This window comes from Haemaphysalis longicornis, unplaced genomic scaffold (assembly GCF_048455015.1).
Source record: "Haemaphysalis longicornis isolate Haplotype H1 unplaced genomic scaffold, Haemaphysalis longicornis Haplotype H1 scaffold_12, whole genome shotgun sequence".
In the NCBI taxonomy this organism is placed as follows: domain Eukaryota; kingdom Metazoa; phylum Arthropoda; class Arachnida; order Ixodida; family Ixodidae; genus Haemaphysalis; species Haemaphysalis longicornis.
In genome coordinates, this window is record NW_027526225.1 from 55,587,816 (window position 1) to 55,612,401 (window position 24,586).

Sequence of the window (24,586 nt, forward strand, 5' to 3'; positions counted from 1 at the left end):
ATAGCTTTTCCGTTGAGCCATCATGCATGCTGTCTTCCTAACTTTTTCGGTGTAGATTCTACTGTTCGTTTCTTATCGCAATCCCCATTTGCAGTTATAGGCGACACTTCGCAGTTTTGACTAGACATTAGGAAAGCTTCTGAATTTGGCATCAAGCATGGAGCTTATCATTCGTGCCCAGCGAGTTCTGTGGCAAGATATTGTGCTGGAGATTCTACGACTACGGAGACCCCTTAAGGCCATGTGGCCTAGGGGTCTCAGAATAACAAAAGTACTGCAGTACTAAATTGCCTATAGTATGTCATATATATCGTATTTTTTTATAGTCTGCCGAACACAAACGCTGTCTTTCGATTGTTCTTTACCGTATTTGCGGCACTCGAATCATGCGAGTGTCGTCCTTCCACTAAAGTTAATAAAAACTCCGCGAGCACCGATGGCTCAAGACAGATTTTCTAATCCTGACAATACTGTCAATAACATTCATTCTAGTGCCAGTCCGGTAATTCGAACTCCGCTTAATTCAAACAATGTTATGGTCCCCTTCGAGTTCGAATTAACGAGTTCTTTACTGTAATAATAATAATATCAATACGTCTTATATTATTCCTATAATATTAGCAAATTCGACGTGGTTGCAAAAACGCGTATCTTACATTTAGATACCAATGTTCTATTCACAGATACTGAATTGTGGGCTTCGCAATGTCAGTACAAGCTTACATAAATAATAAACAACATTATAACCATGTGTTAGGGGCAATATATGCAAGCAATTATTCACAGCGTTCCACTCAGAAAATGTTGACTCTTTGGAACACCTCGGTAGAAAAAAATCCCGCTGTGCAAGGTTAAATGGGCAGGAGATATCTGCAACGCTTCATGTACTTTTGGTCCCCTCCCCCCCCCCCTCCCCCCCCCCGAAAAAAAAAAAAAGTAACGGGCTCGTCCGGGATTTGAACCCGGGACCTCTCGCACCCTAAGCGAGAATCATACCCCTAGACCAACGAGCCCAGACAATGAGCCGGGGCGGTTGATCCAGTTTCTTTCCTTTCCAGGAGGGAAGAAAAAAACGACCTGGGCTTGTTTGGTATTCAAGGCCGAGGCCTCTGGCACAATAAATGAGACTGTCAATACATTAACAATTCAGGGCGGAACAATGGCATTGTTGCCGCCATTTCTCATTTCGCTGAAAACAAAGAAAAGAAAAAAAAATGGGCTCGTCCGGGATTTGAACCCGGGACCTCTCGCACCCGAAGCGAGAATCATACCCCTAGACCAACGAGCCAGGACACACTGTGCGCTCAGCTCATGCGAGTGTCCTTTTTTTTTTTTTTCGTTAACAACATCGTAACAACGTGGTACTAAACACAACATAGTTTTTCGACACCACATATGTCAATAAATGTTTTGCATACCCTACGCCAAAGTCCCTCAATGCATTGAAGAACTCTTCCTACGTTGAACGCAGACGACGGTGGGTGGTAGCGTGACTTAAATGCCTAAAAATGGTTATAAATATCGGGCGCTAATTGTTCCGGGGGAGGGGGAGCGGAAGAGGGAGGCAAACAACCAATAGAACTGAAGAGAGAGAGAGAGAGAGAGATTAGCTTCAATCAAGAATGAGCCGGCTACTCCAAAACGTGTAGTCACTGCCGCCTTAATAAACCACAATGTAACACAAATCACATTAGAACCGACAACCCTTGAAAGATGGCACGTGCGCTGAGGGAAAAATATGCTATGTACGATATATACCACCCACATAGGACAATGGGGCCATAGTTTCTACGCACATATAAGCACGTGAACGTCATCCAGTAAATGCATAGCTACATACAAAATCCACAAAATTAATTAAATGTATGCACAAAGATTCATATTAATCTCTGTGGATCTATGTATAGATATCTATATGTTATAGAACGCATAACTTTCATATGTGTACACTCGTTCATGAGAACCTAGCGCATGTACTTCATTGCTTGAAAAAAAATCTCTTATGGCACGGAATGCATTGTCCTGACCTCGTAGATCGTCCCACGGCCCTAATACATCCTCAAAGATAGGGACGTGTCCCACATAACAGGCTCAGCATTTCACTCAGTTTTTACCTCGGTTGCATAAACTGGGCCTTCGAGGACGCGCAGCAGGTCAGCGAAGCGAATGCGGTACAGTAATTTCTTGGTGTAAACGTCGTCAAGACGGATGCGATGTAATAGTGCGTCGACTGGGCGATCAAAATGAGACGCCCATAATTGGGCAAGGTACGGGTATTTACCTGTCAGCCGAGTTTTCACAGTGATTTGTGTCCTCAGCTGTCTCAGACAATGCTTCACCTTTCGTAAAAGGAACGATGCTACACGTGAACGGTGAGTGAGCTCTGCTGCGGCAAGTTGGTCGGCTCGCGAATTTCCACGTATTTCCCGGGGATCCGTGAAATGTCACTATTTCAGCCACCATAAAATCACAGATGCCCCTTAATGAAAGGCTGTCATGAGCGTATGCCCAAATAGGATTTAGGGCCTGAAGAGCCACCTTTGAATCTGTGAAGATGTTCCATTTAGTCGAGAAGGTCGAGGCAGCGATAAATACCACTGGAATTTGTACATACCATAAAGCTCTGCAGTCGTCGATGATGTGGGGTGGGAAAGTTTGACCCTTTGGTCAATTTGCAGGTTAGGTATAGCGTGAAAGCTAATTGTTAACGACCCATATGCGCATAATCAGCACATTTTTCATGTATATAAGCAAGAGGTATCTGCTTTGATGCATGGTTGATTTTTTAGGCGCACGTGGTATTTAGGCGCGGATGTTCATGACGAATGCTGCCATTCAGACACCTGGGGCATCGCCAAGATCTATAAATGCACTGATTGGACTGGGAGGGATTTGTCTCTCTTTTCGAAGAAAAAAAAACGAACTTAATTCACTCCAGATGATTATTGCGATAAAGTTAGTGCAAAATTGTATACATAGGGCGAGCTAGTCAGAAGTAGGATTGGGACCTGCTTAGTTATACCCCCCTAATCAACGTTTATAGTATCTATAAACGTGGCCCCTAATCACCCATCCAGTCCCTCCCACCAACCCTCCACCCTCCCCCTGTTAGCTGTTTAGTGGTCAAAATGCCCTTTCCGTCCCCTCCCCCATTCCCTTTCCCCTCCCTCACCGTTCCCTGTTTGAAAGTCGTACTGATGCCCTACCGTGGGATAAACAGAAAACAGAGAGAAAACAGTCGCACAGGTACCGATAGACCACAGCCCCACAGTTTGCAAGCCAGCAGATTGCTCCTTCATCACTTACCCTCCCCCCGCCCCTCTGTCCTTTTGTTCATCATTTCTATTGCCTTTTCAATAAAACCGTTCGCCTCCTCTTCCACTCTCCCCCACCACCCCCGTGCATTTGAAAGTCAAATTCCCTATAATGAGGGGTTGGGTAGAGAGCTCGAGTATTTATACCCGCAGGCGCTTCAGCCGGTGACTCACAGGTCTTGCGCCAGGTGCCATGAAGAGAGGAGATCCCGAAAACTTCCAATTAAACAGCTCGCGAACAACCAAGAGTGAACATGCAGCATTTTATTTACCGCAGCTTTTAGAGATATACATGTCGTTCTTGTCGAGTCCTCCTCCTTTTCCTCCTGCTCATCATCATCATAATTATCACCACAACTACCACCACCACCGAACCAAATGATACTCCAGCGAATCAGCATTTATGCTGTGTGCAGTTCCTCACTGAATTCGATGATGAACGTCAAATTATGACGATTTACGAGCGGAGAAATCGCAGCCCGTCTTTTTCGTCTCATACGCGCTTGTACAAGTGTAAGAGATTTTGAAATATGAAACATTTTATTAGTTTCTATGGTAATATAGCCGATTAATAGTTAAAATACAAACAGATTGAGATATGCCATTTCTGTTTAATTTGTAATAGAGTAACGAGGGTCATCTTGTGGGCAAAATATGGCGCGTACCTGCCTTTTGTGAGAGATGTATGTTATGTCGCGGTTCTACTATGTGAAATAGAGGCTCTTGCTTAGCGTCTGTTCTTGCTCGACTCTGAACGAAAGTAGTGGGTCGCCGACGAATTTAAAACAACGCGCTAGTTCATAGAGCTTTGCTTCACTCGCGTACACGACAAGAGATGGCGCGCAGAGTCTGCCCAAAATCGGGCGAGCAGTAAAAAAATTACTTTTTTTGTGCCGTATTTTGGCTTTAGAACTGTTTAAAACATGCGGTTATGACATCATTTCTTTTTGTTATTGGTATTGTTATTTGACAGTTTTATTTAAACGTAATTTACGTCGTAACGTAGAGCAGCGCCGAAACAGACCTAGCGTCATTTTTTGCAACTAGGCCTCATGATGGGAAGGTTTTGCACAGGGATAGAGTAAGTGCGGTGGTGGTGGCCTACTGCCCACTCGCTTCGCGCTTCTTCGCCGTCGCAAGTTACGAACTCGCTAAAGAAAAGCAAGCAAGTCCTGTGGCTGTTGGATCAAAAGGTTTGCTCCTCGACGAGTGAGTTTTCTTCGCGTGTGTCTCGCTTCGTGCCTGAGCGTGGTCCTGGCTCGCGCGACAAAAAAATTTGGGATACGCCGCCTACTGTCGTCGCCCTGTTCCTCGAAAGGGATTCGCAGGTGGTCGCCGATGACAACTTGTCTTTTAAGGTAAGGCCGAAAGGCGAGATCGCGCTTTCTTCTCCGTTTGAACGCTTTCAGCCGAGGACTGTTCGGTGCCCCTTTCATCGCTTTCGTATTTGGCGGCGCGCTGGCGATGTGCGTCGTAGCTATCAACCTCGCGGGTTTCCGCGATAACGTTCTGCGAGCAGCGATATGCGGCTGCGACCAACAGGTGCTCTCAAACAATACTTCCTGTTTCTTTTCTTTGCCTGTCAGCGGCGAGGTCGATGGATGCTTTGTTTCGACGTCTGGGAGGCTTGTTTGCAGCGAAATCGCCGACTTCGAATTTGGAGGCGGTCTTCGAGCGAGCGCGTTTGGAGACTGCCGGGTAAACCGCGGTCAGTCTGACGCTCGGCCTGGGCGTCGTATTCGCCGCAGTTCGAATCGCTCCTCCGCCCAGCCTTCGAAAAAGCACACGCCCCTGGCCTACCTGTTGAGTCTTTGTGGTCGTAAAAAGCTCGGGGAAAGCGTCGCTTCAATAGGTTTCTCTGAAGGAGTGTATGGGCGGTCGCCAAACTTGGAGCGGCCTTCACTTCTCGTTCCCGTGTTGGGCGCCGTCGAAGCTGCTCAGAGCGGCCGCATGTAGTGGCGCCAAGGCAATGGCTTTCGTTCTTAATTTGGTAGCTGCGTAAGGCGGAAACTCCGCTGTCGTGTCACATGGCCAGAGTCATCTGTGGCAGTTAATAAGTGTGTGTGATGGGAATACGGGAGTGCACGCATTGTTGCGGAGAAATTACTAGGTGTGTTCAAAATTCTGTGTGAGGTTTGGAGAAAACAACGTATTCCGTGAAAACGTTGCGTTGGGGCTTTCTTCGCTGGGTCCCTCGGTTCTCTGGCTAAAACTGAGACCGACTATATCATCTTCGCAGAAATGTGTTTCATTTCATTGTAATGAAATCACCGGCCACACTGATTTCGATGAAGTAGAGTTTGGCTTTGGGCGGATGAATTGCAGGCGGTGGTCTGTTATATTTTATACTTACGTCCGCAGCAGCTTATCGTGCCACTTCATATTTCCAACAAACTTGTAATCATAAAAAAAAAAATCTTGAACTGCTTTTACGGATTCCCATTAAGAAAAACGATTACACATTGTGTGCATGATCGCGTGAACAACAGCGTTAGCTAAAGTTAATTTAAATAATGAAATAATTGTTTGATCAGCCTTTCGTTTACCGAACATCGCCGTTTACTTCTGTGGTTACGTGCTGCATTATGTGTACTCCCATCCATGCAGTCAGTCAACTAACCCACATCCAAGTGCACTTCCACAGTCGCGCTTTGCTGCACACGTAGCGTATGCGCGCTGATGCGGAAATCCGTGTCATAATTTCGTGGCTGCGTAGACACTCGGGAGAAAATTAAAGGCTGTGGGCTGTGCGGCAATCGATTGTCATTACGATTGCAAAGTAATAAAGAAACGTGGACTCGCATGTACCTGAACAGAAAAAAATCCCAAAAGAAAGCTATGTATACCTCAAGCTTTTCATTATTATTATTACCATGAATATTGCAATGCCGAGTCGCCCCGCATTTGTAAATGCGTACGCATCTCGCCCGTCGTTAACGTTACGCTTGGTGTCTTCGTCGCATAAGAACATGGCGTTAAGAAAAGGCCCCGGGCCCTCATTTCCTCTAAAAAATGTTTTACAATCAATGCATTTGTGTCGAGTGGTGAAGTCGACTTCAACGGCGCTGTTGTGCAGTGCTTCGTAGCGATACACGGTCTTACGGAAGTAGTAAAAAAAGAAGCCGCTGGGGCTTTTCAACCTTGATATCAGGCTCCTTATATGCCCCTAAATAATGTCGTCTTAGCAATGCACCAGCGTACAGTAGTGAAGCCGAATTAAAGGGCCCTTTGTATAGTAGAGCTGCTTACGCATTTCTCCGACATTTCCCTTTTGGGGGGGAAGTTTCTGCAATTTTTTGTCTTGTTTTTAAATAATTTTGCTGTATTATTCGCCATTCCACCACTGTTGAAGCAACAATTAGCTGCCCAAAAGTGGACTTCGTCGGGACTGAGCTATCTCTGAGAATCTTTGCCTCGGACTTCGTGTTTTCGCTCGATACAGTCGTTTAAACTTCGTCGATGGCTTTATCTCTCACAATCGCGCAGGCGAACCGCAAGCTAGACAGTGAGTTCTAGAAAAAAAAAAAAAAAAGCTTAGCAAAGGAGCTGCAGTAGTTAGAAGCTGTCTTTCGCACGTGGTGTGTATTAGGTGTTAGCGAAACGTGCTTTCGACAATCCGCCCGAATATCGCCCGCGGGTCTTGCAGCGATAGCACGTTCGCTGTGGGATGACCCGACTGCGCGGACATTGTGCAGGGTAGTTCTGCAGGGGTCATGGTAAGGGCAGTCACGGACAAATGAAATGCCATCACGAAAATATGAACCACACTAATAGCACGATTTCTTTCAATGCAAGTCAATTGACGCGTGGCCTAATTACAGTAACAAAGTCTTAAAAAATGTGCCTTTACAAATATACCAACATAGCGACATTATTGAACCTATATACGAACAGTGTTTCTCAGTTTTGAGTGTTCTGATTTATATTTCATTTGTCCATGACTGTAAAGATTGATTAATTAAAAGTACTGCGTTGTCCCGATAACACATACACCCATTTCATCGCAAAGTTCAGTCGAATAAGCGAGGTTTAAAAGAAAACGCGTGTGGCGCTAACGACTCTCCGGCTACTTTCCGGTGATCCTCAGTGACGTCACGGAATCTTGTTCGTGCGATTTGCGGCGACCGCCGACCGAAGCAACCGCCAAGAAACATTTGGTCTCCTCGATTTGGCTACACTTTCTGCACCAGTTCAGGCGGTGCAGCACTCGGGCACTCGATTTACCAGTGCAGCTTGCGCCACCTGCACTTCGGCCCTCGATTTGACGCCGTGCTGCACCAGTTCTTCTACACTTCTGCACTAGCCCCTGTGCGAGTTCTCGTCTCGTGCAAGGTGTAGCGTGCGAAAGAACTGGCGCTGCACTTGCACGGCACCTTTGTGAACTAGTGCAGAAAGTGTAGCCGAATCGAGGAGACCAATTAAGGTGTAGCGTGCGAAAGAACTGGCGCTGCACTTGCACGGCACTTTTGTGAACTAGTGCAGAAAGTGTAGCCGAATCGAAGAGACCAATTGCTGGGCCTCTAGTTTCGCTTGATCGCATCACCTCTGTCGCATCACGTGCAATTAGAACAGTGATGACGATGCTTTTAGCGCTGGCCCATAATACGTCACTGAAGCTCGAAATTCTAGATTTAAATTATTTAAATGATTAAAATTCTAGATTTTAATTATTTAATTATTTCAATTATTTCTAGAGTTTTAATTTTCGGTTAGAAAAACGTATTTCGTCGCTGGAATGGAGCTGAGTGAGTTGCCAAGGGCCGGGCCTTTCAAATCATAGTTGTGTTTTGTGTTTGTGGCCCCTTTCAGGGAAAAAAAACGTCTTTCTGGTTGCGCACAAATCCCTTGCGGTGGTGTAAGAGGCGTGGTTCTATAATTGGAAGACGCGCGAACGGACGATGCGCAGTCGGAGACTTACGCGGGTGCTGTGTCTCGTCTCTTCGCGCTTCTTCTAATTACGGGACCTCGTCAAACACTCCCGGCCTTCTGTGCTGCGTCGAAATGCAGTAGGCGGGAGTGCCAGACGCCTGCCACTTCCCGACGTGATTAAAGGTCAGCCTCGATGTTTGGCGCTGCTTTGAACCTTCTACGTAAACGCGAAAATTCTGGTCTGTCTCTCTGTCGCTCGAATCAGCCACGCGGCAAATAAACAGGTGAAAAAAAAAATGCTAGAGCCCGCAGCATATACAGTAGACTAGCGATAATTCAAGCTCAGATATTCGTATTTTCGGTTAATTCAAATAAAATGCAAACTTTTGGTTGTTCGCCATGCTTTCAATGTATTTAAAACCCGCTTGATTCAAATTCCGTCATTCGGTTAATTCGTACTTTGTGCGTGTCCATACTTTTCCGGCGGTGATAGCAGAGTGCTGGATGGGAATATGCCCGGTAGAGAAAAAGAAAACCCACGACAAACGAGAAAGTGGGGCTAAAGATAAGCACTTAAACAAAGATGCCGGCTCGAGCTGCTTCGAGCACTGCAGAGACAAAAGGTCCCCGCAGATGGCGCCTGAGCGGGAAAGTGTCTTGAACCACGAGAGCTCTCCGTTGTCCTGGAATCTGTTCGATACTTTGTTCCTCATGGAGACTTTCGCTATTGGCCCCGAGGACATACCGTGGCGCCACCTACGAATGACGTCACTTGTTGGACGCCGGGTCGGGTTGTCGTCTGCTACAACCCATTTCCTATGCGTATGCGGCCGCGTGTTTGTGTGTGTGTGTGTGTGTGTGTGTGTGTGTGTGTGTGTGTGTGTGTGTCTGTGGCCACTGTACCCTCCCCTCCCCCCCGCTCCTTGTGGATTTGATGTAAATTACCTAAAAAAGTTGTCTGCAACCCGAATAATCCGGGCGAGCAATCAGCGACTCGCTTTTTCCCGGCGACACCGCCGCGCCCCACAGCTCGTACGCAGCCAGCTAACGCCAAGGACGATGCAACTGATGCCGAGAAAAGTACACTGTAAATTCATTATGAAATACTTGCGACGTGACATGTACGAGACTGTGCGTGCAAGGAAACACCTTGTAACAGCGACGGAAGCGCGTCGCTCACTTGTGATCTCAGCGCGCCTACTGCTCGCCTTGCCTGGTAAATGAATGAATACGTGAGAACGGTGATCGGATTGCTTCGACGCGCATGCTTAAAAGTACTGCTATGATGCGCAGTTTGGCTTAACCAGTGCCTATTACCCCTACAATGTTTTTCAAAGTTATTTCCGGATTTGATTAACGATCACTGCCGTAGCCTGTACTCTGCACGGCTGATATGTTTACTTTTCGCCACAACTTGTCCGCAATGTATAAATGGTATACGAACGCGAGATTTCAACGCCTGCGAGCGGGTTTGGACATGGCTATATTTATTTTTCATTAGGACTTCGGCGTGGGAATGTATAATTGTAACGTGGGCTCTTTTATGTTTACAGTGAGCCTGCCTTCCTCTAGCCTCAATGAAACTAACGATTGCTCACAGAAGGCGAGGCTGTGTACGAGGCGAAACAAGTCGTTAATGAATTAGGATAATTGGGAGTTTTAAAATAGGAGAACCGAGCGTTGGGGGCCCCCCAAAGTGATGGGGGAACCTAAACGCAACACGCGCGCGCGCGACGAAAGGGTCTTCTCGAACCGCTTGGCGCCGGCTTCGGATGCACGTAATCGGATGTTGGGAACTTTAGGCTTAACGTCGCGGCAGATATTTCTTCGCCGCTATCGTTACAGTTGCGAATGAGAGTCCCTAACACAACTTTTCACTTCACTGTCACCCTCTTTCTTGTATGTGTAACTTTGTAACCGCGTCCGTTTAAGCGACCGAAGATCAAGAACCTGCCACGGCCTCGGCCGATGCTTGCGCGCAGGCACATATCCTACGGCCGCTCGCCGCACCGCGCGTGAACGGGCCGGCGGTGCCGGGACCGACCTTCGGGGACGGTCGGCGTAGATCGCGGCAGACATAGGCGTGCGCACAAGGGGGGCTGGGGGGGCGGCCGCCCCCCCTAATCATCTGAAGGGGGACGCCAAATTAGCCCATATTTTGTCAATGTAACACATTAAAGTAAAAATTTCTGCTCAGAAATATTTTGTATGTGTTGCAATTCCATCGCATTCAAATAAAAAATTTATAACCATACCTCTTTGCACTGCGTTCGGACCGCTAGGCCTTCAGTGGGAGGAGGTCGGGAGTTGCTGGAAGGCCGGGGGGGGGGGGGGGGGGGGGGCGCAGCGGTAAGACTTTGCCCCCCCCCTAATCGAGAACTCTGCGCACGCCTATGGCGGCAGATATTTGAGCATCGCTTTGAAAAGCACAGCTAACGACACAACCTAGCACAATTTTTCACCACACTAACATCCACATTCACCGCTGTCGAATTACTTTTCCACAGCTAGCGTGATTTTAAAAAGCGGCGACAAGTTGTTGCTGCCGCGACCTGCGTCGGTTCGAGCTGCTCCGTCGGCCGTGCGGGCAGGCACGGCGGTGTGCGCGCGGAGCGTTTCTGCGAGCAGTAAACGCTTTATGATTTCTTGCTTTACACATTTGTTGCAAACAAAGGAAATCTAGAAACTTAGCTTGGCAATCATCGTAGTCTACATTGTTGATCGGGGAAACGAGCCGCAGCTTACGCTTCGGTCACACACGTACGCCACCGCGCTCAAGTTGTTTGCGGAGAATGTACCACAGTTGATACGGTTATGAAATCCCCATGACGTCAAACTGCGCTTGACGCACTGAGAATTAACTTCAAACGACGGAAATTAACACGAAAATACTTTTAGAACGCGCGTCATAAGCTAAGTGTCACGCGCTGCAAGTCAACTGTGCAGCAAGGTAGGAACGGTGATCCCAGTGATCCTACAAGTGACGTCAAAACGATCGCAGCGCCAGCCTCTCCAGTGGTGGGCCTCGCGGCCAATACCCGCACGGGAGGAACGGCCCCAGCTACTGCTGCAGTCGCGCGCACAACACCCAAGCCACGGCCGCTCGATGGATGCCCAAGCGAAGGTGTTCTTGTGTTCGTTGAGGAGATGAAGAGGTGGTTTCGGCGTGCTCAACCTGACATGAAAAAAAGAATGTTTGTCTTATACGAGGTGTGAAACAACCCCCGGATGATTGTTGCGATTTCGAAACTCGGATTCCCGCAATTTGCCTTTTTTTTGTTGGTTGTAATGGCGCACGGACTTGAACTTTTACGTTCTCCCAAGGAAGCGTATCGCGTTTATCCGGCCGTGGTCAGGGACGTAGCTACGAGAGGGAGGAGGAAAAAGGGTTTGTACTCTTCCCCCACCCTCCGCCCGAAATTCTTTTCAGATAGTGCGTAAACGAGTGCTAGTGTTTCTTTCGGTAAAACTCCTCACTTCCCATAACGCGCACGTACGCCCACCCCCGAAAAAAAAATTCTGCCTACGTCCCTGGTGGTGGCGTTCATGGGATGCGAACCCACGACCCCGGCGCGGCACGTGCATGGGGCGTCGAGGCGCTGCGCTCCGTCCAAACATACCGGCCGCTGATTTACATTCGTGGTTTTTCTGTTGTGCCACGCTTACCGCGTCGACGTAACGATGGTTGCGAATTCGGCGCGGTTGGTTTCTCGTTGTTGGTGGTAACCCCCGTCTGCTGATAGACGACGGCGCGCGTGTTTACATATGTTCGCTCTCTTTGCATAGCATTTCTCTGTGCAGCGCGTTTGGCTGACCGCAGAGAACTGGGTCGAGAACTGCTCACCGCGAACCGTTGTACAGGCACGCTCGAGGAGAAGGTTACGTAAATGCTTGTTTAAGCTGCCTGCGTGCGTGCGCTTTGTGCGTGGACTCAACTCGACGTACTGCACATTTCCAAGAGTACCCTAGCAACAATTTGTGTACGTCGCGCGCCTCGTCTGGGCAGGCGCAAAGCTGCTCTGTTATAATAGCGCAATTTCGCGGCTTGCCCGTTCCTCTGGGTTCGCGAAGTTGCGCGGCTCCTAGCTCCGCAATTGCAGGGATCGCGTGCATGAAATGCGATCAAATGTAGTACGTGTAAGCCGTTTATTTTTGGCGCGTGAAATTGATGACGTGCGCCCAGTCTGCAGCGCGCCTTTTTTTCTGGCGTGCGAATTCGCTCGAGCTGGCCTCCTCGCGGCCTCCGCGTTCTCTGGGCGTTAGTACAGTTTGTGAACTCGAAAGGAAGCGTCTTCACATTATGACTCTACTCTACGGTCGCGGCTGCCTTTCGCGATTGCCTCCCGTGATAAGTCAGCGGAGGAGTGTCCGCCACCGCGGGGTCGCGGAGCTGTGCCGACGGAATGTAGAGTATTGGTGGTTGTTATGCAGGATGCAAATACTAACGGGTATCAATGCAGCGTAGGTATCAGATGAGAGCATTAATGTACGTCTTCGAAGGAGGACACCTGCGTGAAGCCTTTTCTCTGTTTAAATAAAACGTTTATTCTCTCTCTCTCTCTCTCTCTCTCTCTCTCTCTCTCTCTCTCTCTCTCTCTCTCTCTCTCTCTCTCTCTCTCTCTCTCTCTCTCTCTCTCTCTCTCTCTCTCTCTCTCTCTCTCTCTCTCTCTCTCTCTCTCTCTCTCTCTCTCTCTCTCTCGTGAAATGTTTGTACGAAAAAATGCTTAAATATGGGCCATAGTGGGGCGTACAAATTAAATAAGACAACAGCCCGTGTTGTGTATCCTCCGCCGAAGCGATGAACCCGTGACGTAAACGCGCGCGAAATTTGAAAAGGAATTGCGCTTGATGCATGAGGTCAGTTTTTTTTACCGAATTTTATTTAATTTTTCACACGCTAGAGCATTTATTTCGCTAGTTTTGTTTTTGCGCCTGTCTTTATTTTGTTTTCCAATGAACTCGAGTAACGGACCGCGCGCGGAGGAACAGTAGATTGCGGTGATAAGGCCCAGCGGCAACTTCCGGCAACCACCACCTGTAACAGAAAAAAAAAAATATTTTGAGCCTGCCCTAAGAGCATCGTTAGAAGTCAACGAAGAGCATAAAATAAAGATTTGTTAGTTTCTTTGGTAAGATGAAACGTCATTACCCTTGTAGGAAAGGGGGCCGTGGACTCGATTATGCACTGTGGCTCTCCTACATTTATTGCGGGTGGGCAAGGCCCGGCAGGAACAAAGCGGCGTAGACATGCGACCGCCCTGGAGCGCAGTCGTGTGCGAACTCCCGTGGCGCGTGGCACTGCTGACCTGGCCAGGCACCGCTGATGATGATTGTGGGATGCAGTGGCGATGATGATAGTGGATGAAGCTGCCGCCACTACACCCTGTTACAAAGGGAATACCATTAGCAGTCATCATCATCGTTGCTGTTTTAACCTTTAAGCGAGTATATAGCGGGAAATATGATTTGTGGGCGACGTCGTCCTGCGAAGTGCCTCTAGAGAGGAGCTGTAAAACACGGTGTAGGGCATGTACGGAGAAAAAGTTTAGTAGGCCTTAGGATAAGGTAACAAAGAACAACCTAAGGGCAGACATTTAAACAATGCGACATCTTGAGCAAAGATAATGAAGTGTCGGAAAAAGTAGACTAGTGCGGTCTGTTCTTGAGCACTGCGCGGGCCGCATAGTCCCGGCCCGGGTAGCGTATTCCCAAACCATATCCCGTAGGGGCCCAGGCCGACCACACCCCCTAAGCAGGGGCGCAGCCAAAGAGATTAAAAAAATTGCAATTTTTTAACCTCCTTGGACGCAGCGCCGTGACGTCTCTACCTATATGTGCGCGACTTCATGCGAGGTGGATTTCTTCTTTTTTCCCCCTCCCCTCGTTTCGACTGCTTGGCAGGCGGCCGATGGATTCGCTCCGTGGGCGGGGCTGGCCTGCGGCGCTGGGGAAGCTGACGCACATATGGTAGAAGCTAACCTTTTGTACCTGAGCCCCTGATCTCTCCGCGCTCTTCTTGCGCACCTGCAAGTTGACGCTGACCTCCGATCGTGTTCCTAAATAAGCGCTCGACTCGGTGCTCGAATGCGCGCGCGCGGATGGACGCTTTCACGCGCATGGGGCAATTATACACGGTCCGGAAAGCAAACACCCTCATTGAAAGCTCATTCTACAGCACACAGAAGGGTATACAATTGAGTTGGGTGCTCTTTTACTATATACACAGCTCAAAACACGATTCGGTGCTGTAGGTAAGGATTACAAGAAAGGCAGCCAGTTACCCATGACTACATTTACAAACTGTCCTACTCTTGCGAAATATTACAGCTGCATGAGCTGCTACATTTTGGCACTTTCATAAGCACTATTACATTGAATTTCGTTAACATTAACTTCATTGCATTATTCTTTATCAGGAACAGTGCCACTAAGGAAAACATTGATATTTTGTTAACAGCAATGGAAGGTGTGAATCGTTCTTGCAAGGGTGATACATTGATAAGAAAGACACCAGCTCAAACGTACACGTTTTACACTCGGTCATTAATTCTGCATAATTTACACTGCTGGTCATAACAATTTAGGGAAACAATATCGAAAATATATACCAACCAAGGGCTAAGTAATAGTTGGATTGTACAGCAACTGAAGTACTCGAGGAGTTTGATATATGTCTTCTGTACAGGGCTATTGACCACAGTCTCTTCACTGAAGCCACCAGGCCGAGTTTGATATCAGTAATCATGCGTGCTACCACTCACGCTGTTGCCAATGTCGATTAGTTATTTTTAACAATTTGTGCTTCATGCACATAGAGATTTTGCTGCATAAGATACGTTATTTATAAATACACAGCTCCAGCAGGATCCGAATGGCGCTGATGCTCCCCCTGTAATCGGGAAGGCACACCAAATCGTTACAACTTAATTTGGCTCTGTCCATTATTCGACCGTAATCGCCACCAGCTTTTAACTCTAGGTCCCGCCCCTGCGACTGAACAGGAACATGTTAGTCGGGTCCGTGACGATCCCACCGCACTAGAAGCAATTACCGAGTACGCCCTTGAAAACAGACTTTACAAATTGGTGTAGCAGCCTGGCCGACTTTCCCGTTCGGTATACAATGTGAACTGTCTGCAGCGTGCACTGTTTTCAGTGTGAACCGCATTGTCCACAGTGTGAACTGTACATTTAAGTGTGAACTGTGCATTTTGCTGCCACTGACTGACTTTAATGTGTTCATTTTGCGATTAGGACCCCAAGACTGCAACTGTGTTCATTGTGCGAGTTGTGACCTTCCCCTTTTCTCCTCATCCTTGCTCCCCCAGGGCCCCATGGCCTCTCATTTAAAGGGGCACTGACACAAAAATTTTGCATCTTTTTTTTTGTTGCGATAAGTAGCTAGTGACCTACTTATAACCTGTAGAAACCTCATTTGCTTCAGCGTTCGACGGTTGTTTAACTAGAAGCATTTTCAATGCGGCCAGTCGCAGTTTCGGTTTCAGCGAGTGCCGCGAAACGATGGATTTTGTGGATTTTGTGTGACCGTCGGAGGGATATCACAGAGCAGAGCCGCCGTAGCACTGTCGAATCCGCATCGACGGCAGTTTCTGCGAATGCCCCCACGTACTGATCTCGTGAGGCGCTTAATTAAAAAGCGACCGTGGATGTGACGCAGGCGCTGCGAGTGCAAATGCTACCGCGGCTAAAGAACGACGCGCGACGCTCGAGACGGTGGGTGGCAATACGCGCGCTGGGAGCAGCCGGCCGGTCTGCCTACAGGTCCGCCTACAGATGTGTTCGGCTCAGCACTGCGGCGGATATTCGAATGCCGCTCTCGTAAGCGGCGCAGATGACAATTTTTAATGCAACCCGCCATCGCATCATTAACTTCTTTCTCATGTAAGCCACCATGGTCGAGACTTGGGGACAATTTCGTGCAGCGGTAACAAGCTATCACTCGAGCTATCTGCGCCGGCCTGGGCCACTTCGCGGCCGTGGCCGCCGCCTGCACAGCGACCGTGCGGCTAGCGCAGTGGGCTTTTCGTGCCTCCGGCGCGTTTTCGCATCCAATGGTAATAAACAGTAATAGAAACAGAGTGCCTGGAATCGCTGTAGAACTTTGGTCGCGCCCAGCTGCCCGATTAGCTGACGAAATCACGGCGCCTCCTCCGCCAACGATCGGGTCGTTCGTTCTCGAGAGCAGAAGCTCCGCCCTCCGGCCCTCCGATTGGAGCGGTGAGCCGGGCGAGCCGGCGAGAAACGCCGGCAGTGCGGAAGCGGCAAACGCAAACTCGTGACGTGTTTGGATGTTGTTTATTTACACAATGTCCTCGGGATGTCGATTGCGCGTGGTCCTCTGCTGGCTGCTCGGTTGCGTTTCGCACACTTTAAAATTGATTTTAAATATGTTCTAGGCTGTATTCGCCGCTGATATTTTGCAGATGATGTATATGTGTTCCCACCAATCTATCTCCGAAGTTATCTCGCCTTCAAAATTTTGTGTCAGTGCCCCTTTAATGCAGTGTTACACTCACTCATATACGTATATTCTTTTCGCTTGGACTAATGAGTAGTTGCCCGTGAGCTTGAAGTCATGGTAGTCGCAGCAGAGATAAAACTAAGTAAAAAAGTTATCTCCTTGGCGCTCTATTTTTACGATAGTGATCTTGGAGTCGAAATAGCGGCAAAAAATTCACTTTTAGAGATCCACTGATGGGTATAGATGAGCAGTTTGTGTCTGTTTCCTGCCACGCATTTTTAGCTACCACATATTGTCACGAAGACAAGGACGATGCAGTGGTGTTGAATGAGAAACACGTTTATTGGAGCGAACTTGTGCTCCCCTAACAACTCAAAGAATACAGAGGCGGCGAAGCAGCGGTCAACAAAGTGATTTGCACAGGCGAGTGACGTCGAATCGAATGCCCCGGCGTCCGCACTGCAGGCTTTTTATCTTTTGGCGCGCGTGGTTCTCGAAACGTCGATTCGCATCGAGAACATAGTAGATCCAAGAAGATTATTCTGGGCTGTTCACGTTAGATCGGAATGCTCTCCCTATCACAACAGATAACACATGCGGCACAGAAAGAAAGAATGGAACACGCGCTTCCCTTGGCGCAGAGATAACACAGACCGGCGCAGCCGGGCGGTAAAAGCAAAACACAAATAAACAAACCCAATGTATGGTTCGCGGCATTACCCCCCCCCTCTAAGAGTGCATCGACCCGATGCTAACATAAGCGACAGTCCGAACAAATGAAAATAAAAGTTCGTCATCGTCCGTAGAAAGGTTTTAAGCGAACCACGTGGACGACTTCAGGCCGCGTGCGTCGTCGTGATGTGCCGGAGTCACCATCGGGGATCACTTCGTAGGTAAGTTGGCCAACACGTCGTAGAATCCGGTAGGGTCCGAAATACCTTCGCAGGAGCTTCTCACTGAGTCCGCGTCGTCGGATGGGAGTCCAAACCCACACACGATCCCCTGGTTGGTACTCGGCGTCTCGGCGTCGGAGGTTGTAGCGGCCCGCATCCACCAGCTGCTGGTCCGTTATACGAACTCGAGCGAGCTGGCGGGCCTCCTCCGCACGTTGAAGATATCCGTGGACGTCGGCGTTGAGATCGTCGTCTTCTACGTGCGGAAGCATGGCGTCGAGCATCGTAGTCGGCCTTCTACCGTAGACAAGCTCGAACGGCGTCAGCTGTGTCGTCTCCTGGATAGCCGTGTTGTACGCAAACGTGACATACGGGAGCACTTCGTCCCAAGTCTTATGTTCAACGTCAACGTACATTGACAGCATATCTGCGATTGTCTTGTTCAGACGTTCTGTTAGTCCGTTCGTTTGGGGGTGGTACGCCGTCGTTCTTCGGTGATCCGTGTTGCTGTAGCGTAATACTCCTTGCATCAGCTCCGCAGTAAATGCCGTTCCGCGGTCTGTGATTAGGACTTCCGGGGCTCCATGTCGCAGCACAACCTGGCTTATAAAGAACTTCGCCACTTCTTGTGCAGTACCCCTCGGAAGAGCGGCGGTCTCTGCGTAGCGCGTCATGTAGTCTGTCGCTACGACAATCCACTTGTTCTGTGATCGTGACGTAGGGAACGGGCCTAAAAGGTCCATTCCAATCTGTTGAAATGGTCTCGATGGGACGGCGATCGGTTGCAGAAGTCCGGCGGGTCTTGTCGGCGGCGTTTTTCGTCGCTGGCAGTCACGGCAGCTCCGGACGTAGTGGGTGACGTCAGAGGTAAGGCCGGGCCAGTAGTACCTCGCCTTGATTTTTCCGATAGTGCGGGCTGTGCCCAGATGTCCGGAAGACGGGTCGTCGTGGCACGCTTCCAAAATTTCGTCACGAAGGTCCGCGGGGATGACGAGAAGGTAATTCGCTCTTGTTCCGGGGCTGAAATTCTTCTTCACAAGGACGGAGTTTCTCAGGCTGAATGCTGGTAAGCTGCGTTTGAAGGTCCTAGGAACGGCAACGTCGCATCCCTCGAGGTACTCGATTATGACGCGTAAGTCGGGGTCGGCACGCTGCTGGGCGGCTAGGTCGCTCTCCGTCACGATCCCGAAGAACGCGCTGTCTTCATCAGAGTCTTGTGGTGGTGGGTCGACGGGGGCGCGGGACAGGCAGTCGGCGTCGGAGTGTTTCCTGCCGGATTTATAAACGACTGTAACGTCGAACTCCTGCAGGCGCAAGCTCCACCGCCCAAGACGGCCAGAGGGGTCCTTCAAATTGGCGAGCCAACACAGCGCATGGTGGTCTGTTACAACCTTGAATGGCCTTCCATACACGTATGGGCGAAATTTTGAAATCGCCCATATAATAGCCAGGCACTCTTTCTCAGAGGCAGAATAGTTTTTCTCCTCCTTCGACAGACCACGGCTAGCATATGCGATTACCCTTTCGCAGCCGCTTTGCTTTTGGACAAGGACGGCACCCAAGCCTATATCACTGGCGTCCGTATGCATTTCCGTTTCGGCATTTCCGTCGAAATGAGCGAGCACGGGCGGGCTTTGCAGGCGTTTTTGCAGCTCGCCGAATGCTTTTTCTTGGTCGTTTTCCCAGCTGAAAGGGGTGCTATCTTTCGTCAAGCGCGTGAGTGGCTCTGCAATGCGTGCGAAGTTTGCGACGAAGCGCCGGTAGTATGCGCACAGCCCGAGAAATCTCCGCACGCCCTTCTTGTCTTTCGGCCTAGGGAAGTTCGCGATAGCTGAAGTTTTTGCCGGGTCAGGTAGGACTCCCGCGGCGTTGACGACGTGGCCCAAGAACTTGAGTTCCCCGTATGCGAAACGGCACTTTTCAGGCTTCAGCGTCAACCCCGACGTACGAATGGCCTCGAGTACAGACTCCAACCTTGCAAGGTGTTCGTCGAAAGTCCGGGCGAATACCACTACGTCGTCGAGGTATACGAGGCAGGTGTGCCACTTAAGGCCAGCTAGCACAGTGTCCATGACTCTTTGAAACGTCGCTGGTGCTGTGCACAGCCCAAACGGCATCACCTTGAACTCGTATAGGCCGTCTGGGGTTATAAATGCAGTCTTCTCTCGGTCTCTCTCGTCCACTTCAATTTGCCAGTAGCCGGTCTTCAGGTCCATCGATGAGAAGTACTTCGCGTGGCAGAGGTGGTCGAGGGCGTCGTCGATTCGGGGGAGGGGGTACACGTCCTTTTTCGTGATTTTGTTCAGTCGCCGGTAGTCAACGCAAAACCTTAATGTGCCGTCTTTTTTCTTTACGAGTACGACGGGCGCAGCCCAGGGGCTTTTCGATGGCTGTATAATGTCATCGCTCAGCATGTCGTCGACTTGAGTCCGGATGGCTTCCCGTTCGTGTGCAGAGACGCGGTACGGTGACTGTCGGGTAGGTCGGGCTCCATCTTCGGTTATTATTCGGTGCTTCGCTAGAGGGGTCTGACGTAGTTTTGCGCTCGACGAAAAACATTCGCTATAGCGACGCAGCAAAGCCAATAATTTTTTCCGTTGTTCTTGCGGTAGCGCCGGATTCACGTCGAAGGGCTGCGGGAGCTTGAATGTTTCTACGGGTGTGCGGTCAAAGTCGGCGACTGCGATCACATCACTTGCTTCTTGCGTTTCTTCGAGGAACGCAATTGCAGCTCCCTTGTTTAAATGCTGGTACTCTTCGGTGAAATTAGTGACCAAAACGTGAGATTGGCGTTGCTTAAAGTGCGCAATGCCTCTTGCGACGGAGACACCGCGGTCGAGAAGCAACCTTCGATCACTCTCTACGATAGCGTCGATGTCAGAAGCAGCATCCTCACAGTAGACGGCGATCATCAAGCTTGCGCGGGGTGGCAGGGTGATGTGATCGTCGGCGATCCTGACAGCAGCACGGTGATCGGGGTTCGGCTGCGGCGTCGTGGAGTGATTGGAGGAAAATGTTATCGACTTGGTCTGCAGATCAATTATTGCGGCGTTGTCCGTCAAAAAGTCCATTCCGAGAATCACGTCGCGGGAGCAGTTAGGCAGAACGACGAACGCCGCAGGGTACGTTGTGCCGTCTATGGTGACGCGCGATGTGCACGTTCCACTTGGCGTCACGAGGTGGCCTCCTGCTGTGCGTATGTGGGGACCGTCCCATCTGGTCATAACTTTCTTCAGTTTAGACGCAAATGGTCCGCTCATTACCGAATAGTCAGCTCCCGTGTCTACGAGGGCGACTACGTCAAAGCCGTCGATGGACACCTTGACGTCAGATGCAGTCGTCCTCGAGTTGCGGGTTCGTCGGGGCGTCGTATCTCTGCTTGTACGTGTTGATGGTCGGGCACTGTGCATCGTCGTTGTCGTCGTCTTCTCAACGGACGTCTTGGTCAGGTCGGGTACGCGTCGCGCCGTGTAGCTGTCGTCGTGTTCAGGAGTCTCGTTAGGGCTAGGTCGGGTCGTCGGGATGAAGGCATGTCGTGAATGATGGTCTTCAGCTAGTCGCTGCGTCGTTGGAGGGTTTTCATTTTTCCGCCGTTGTGCAACTTTACCTCCCGAAGTTGCTGCTTTTAGTTTCCCCCGCGTGGGCTGGGGGACCTTCCACGTGAGAAGTCAGCAGTGCTGCGGCGGTTTGGTGACTGAGACGGGTAGGGCGACGGTGAACGGTTGAAGCGGGCTGGTCCTCGGTTGGTGTTGGAGAGGTATTCTTCGATCTCAGCAGGGCGCTGGCCGTATCGGGGGCGTGGGGCGTCGACGGAGAACCCTCGCAAACCGAGCCTCTTGTAGGGACAGCGACGGTAGATGTGGTCGGCCTCTCCGCAGTGGTAGCACAGCGGGCGATTATCGGGCGTTCGCCACACGTCGGTCTTCCTTGGCGTCTGGTATTGGTCTACAGGGCGTCGGGCGGGCGGCGTTGGACGGCGGTATGGCTCAGCCTCTTGACCACGGGTTGGAGCAGGGCGGGGTTGACGAACAGCCGAGGAGTAGGTCATGGCTTGTGGTTCGCGGGGTGCTTCCGACGGCGTAGAAGTTCCCAGTGCGTTTTGGACTTCTTCTCGGATTACGTCGGTCAGGGAAGCCACTTGAGGTTGCGGCGTCGTTGGAAAAAGCTTCCGAAGCTCCTCCCTGACCACTGCTCGGATGGTCTCTCGCAATGTATCGGAGCTTCCATTTGCAGCACCGATGGTCTCCGAGAACAGCGCGTTGACGGGGCGGTCGTACTGCCTGGTTCGAATTTCTAGCGTCTTCTCCATCGCGGCCGCCTCAGACGCGAATTCGGCCACTGTCTTCGGAGGGTTACGGACTAGACAAGCAAAAAGCTCTTGCTTCACTCCTCGCATTAGAAACCTGAGCTTCTTTTCCTCGGTCATTTCAGGGTCCGCACGACGAAAAAGTCGCTTCATCTCCTCAACGAAAATCACGACTCCTTCGTTGGGGTGCTGCGTTCGAGTTTCAAGCAAAAGCGCAGCTCGCTCTTTTCTCACCACGGTAGTGAAGGTCTTAAGGAACTCCCTCTTGAATTGAGTCCAGTCGGTCAAAGAGCTCTCATGGTTCTCGAACCAAGTTCGAGCAGCATCTTCTAAGTAAAAGAAGACATGCCGGAACGTTTCTTCATCGTCCCACCTGTTGAAGATGCGGACGCGCTCCAACTTCTCCAACCATTCTTCGGGGTCTTCAGCGGGGGCTCCCCGGAACGATGGCGGTTCTCGGGGCTGCTGCAGGATGATTGGCGACGTTGTTTCTTGCACCATGGTGTTGGTTGCAGCGTTCCTTCTCTTGGGCCCTTCTGGCAGAAGACCGAACTCGGGCGGTAAATCTTGCAGGCGGGGGCTGGCTCTTGTTGGACTGGCTTGGCGGCTTTTCGAGGTTGTAGTGGGCATGAAGGGTGCGTACCCAGCACCTCCACCAGATGTCACGAAGACAAGGACGATGCAGTGGTGTTGAATGAGAAACACGTTTATTGGAGCGAACTTGTGCTCCCCTAACAACTCAAAGAATACAGAGGCGGCGAAGCAGCGGTCAACAAAGTGATTTGCACAGGCGAGTGACGTCGAATCGAATGCCCCGGCGTCCGCACTGCAGGCTTTTTATCTTTTGGCGCGCGTGGTTCTCGAAACGTCGATTCGCATCGAGAACATAGTAGATCCAAGAAGATTATTCTGGGCTGTTCACGTTAGATCGGAATGCTCTCCCTATCACAACAGATAACACATGCGGCACAGAAAGAAAGAATGGAACACGCGCTTCCCTTGGCGCAGAGATAACACAGACCGGCGCAGCCGGGCGGTAAAAGCAAAACACAAATAAACAAACCCAATGTATGGTTCGCGGCAATATATATATTTCTGTAGTGTCTGGCCTTTTAATTCGCCAGCATTGTGTCACAGCTGGTGCCTCAACTGTAAGCCACACACACGCAAAAAAGTATACAAATGTATGAACAAGAAATAGCAGGAATAAAAATATAAATAGTACAACACAAGTTGCCCCGAAGCGAAACCATCGGCCACCCGCAAAGCAGCCGAAACGAGGCGAGGGGAAAAAAAGAAAAAATCCACCTCGCATGAAGTCGCGCACATATAGGTAGAGACGTCACGGTGCTGCGTCCAAGGAGGTTAAAAAATTGCAATTTTTTAACCTCATTGGCTGCGCCCCTGCTTAGGGGGTGTGGTCGGCCCGGGCCCCTACGGGATATGGTTTGGGAATACGCGCCCGGGCACGGCCCGAGCCCGGCGAAGCATTGAGATAAAAGCCCGATCCAGTCTTGAGCCCGACAAAATTTTAAAATATGAGCCCGAGCCCGGCCCGAGGTGGACGGAATTTCATAAAATGAGCCCGAGTCAGACATACTGTAAACATGAACCCGGAAATGTTTGGTCTCTTTAACCTAAAATAACGCATAGAGCGAGTATATTGAATTTAAATTTCTTTCATACTTGGACTGACCTTTGTACAACATAAATATTGAAGTGTGCTCTTTGTTTGCGAAAGTTTTCGAACTCAAGGCACACCGATGATCGTTCAAATAATGCTGAGAAAAGTGGATAATCGGTTTATGCATTTCTTAAATAGATATTGCACCTTGCGTTATTTCATTCAATTTGTTTCACAAAGGGCTGTCTTTCTACTCATTTTTGACGTTAGCACGAGCTACCTGGATCAGAGAACAAACTAGAGTTGACCATATCATAGTTAAAATGAAGAACAAGAAATAGAAGTGGGCTGGTCATGTGAGAGGAACCCATAACCGGTGGACAACTAGGGTAACCGAGTGGATACCAAGAGATGGCTCTAGAAGAATGGGAAGGCCAATAACCATCGATGGAGGGATTGAATAAAGAAAATTACGCCCACCTCCCCTCGCGGGAACCCTGGTGTGATGCGACGCTGAAGGGGGTTCCATTGTGCGGTTCTGTTGAGTCGATTACTCGAATTGCGTGAGCAATCGTCGGGCAATGAGAGAGAGAGAGAGAGAGAGAGAGAGAGAGCAAGCGTAGCGCGGACGACCGTCGACTGAGAGACCGGCCGGAGCGCGGCACTCCGCTTATATGCGCAGCGCGCCCGAAGGAGAGGGGACCGCGGAGAGAGGGGGCGCTGCACATGCGCACAGCGCGCTTGCGCCTCGCGCAGCGCCGCCCACCGGCGGAGTGAGAGAGCGCGCCGCACTGCGCGTGCCACAGATGTTGGGGGAGAGGGTGCGCTATCACGGCGAGAGGAGGAGGGGCGCAGCGGTGCGGACAACAACAACAAAGACGGACGCACGCAGGAAGGACAGGGCCGCCGACAAGAGATGCTCTCAGCGTCGCATCTAAAATTTGGGGGCAAACTCTGGACTCGAGCAGCGCAGGACAGCAGTGGATGGAACTCAGTGGGAAAGGCCTTTGTGCTGCAGTGGACCTGAGTAGGGTAATGATGATGATGATGATGCTGGTGATGACGACGACGACACTACCGAGGGCTTGCTTAAACCGTA

At 50.1% G+C, this 24,586-nt stretch overlaps 2 protein-coding genes and 2 non-coding genes across 8 annotated transcripts in view; 1 reads left to right on the forward strand and 3 right to left on the reverse strand.

Annotated features, from left to right (window-relative positions):
- Positions 1-941: 941 nt before the first annotated feature.
- Trnap-agg (transfer RNA proline (anticodon AGG)) lies at positions 942-1,013 on the reverse strand. Its single transcript has one exon. It is a non-coding gene; the product is annotated as a tRNA-Pro (tRNA).
- A 203-nt stretch (positions 1,014-1,216) lies between these two features.
- On the reverse strand, positions 1,217-1,288 carry Trnap-cgg (transfer RNA proline (anticodon CGG)). The gene has a single exon. It is a non-coding gene; the product is annotated as a tRNA-Pro (tRNA).
- Positions 1,289-4,397: 3,109 nt separating this feature from the next.
- The window catches only part of Kank (KN motif and ankyrin repeat domain-containing protein 2 kank), an 89,608-nt gene continuing 69,419 nt past the window's right edge, over positions 4,398-24,586 (forward strand). For 3 of the 5 annotated variants that reach the window (XM_077693302.1, XM_077693306.1, XM_077693304.1), the window contains exon 1: positions 4,398-4,672. The gene's annotated coding sequence lies outside the window, so the exon portion shown is untranslated. The remainder of the gene's footprint in view (positions 4,673-24,586) is intronic. The other 2 variants (XM_077693303.1, XM_077693305.1) reach the window with 1 other exon arrangement.
- Positions 4,972-24,586, reverse strand: part of LOC144162675 (uncharacterized) — a 108,927-nt gene continuing 89,312 nt past the window's right edge. The window contains exon 4 of the transcript XR_013320740.1: positions 4,972-4,982. The gene's annotated coding sequence lies outside the window, so the exon portion shown is untranslated. The remainder of the gene's footprint in view (positions 4,983-24,586) is intronic.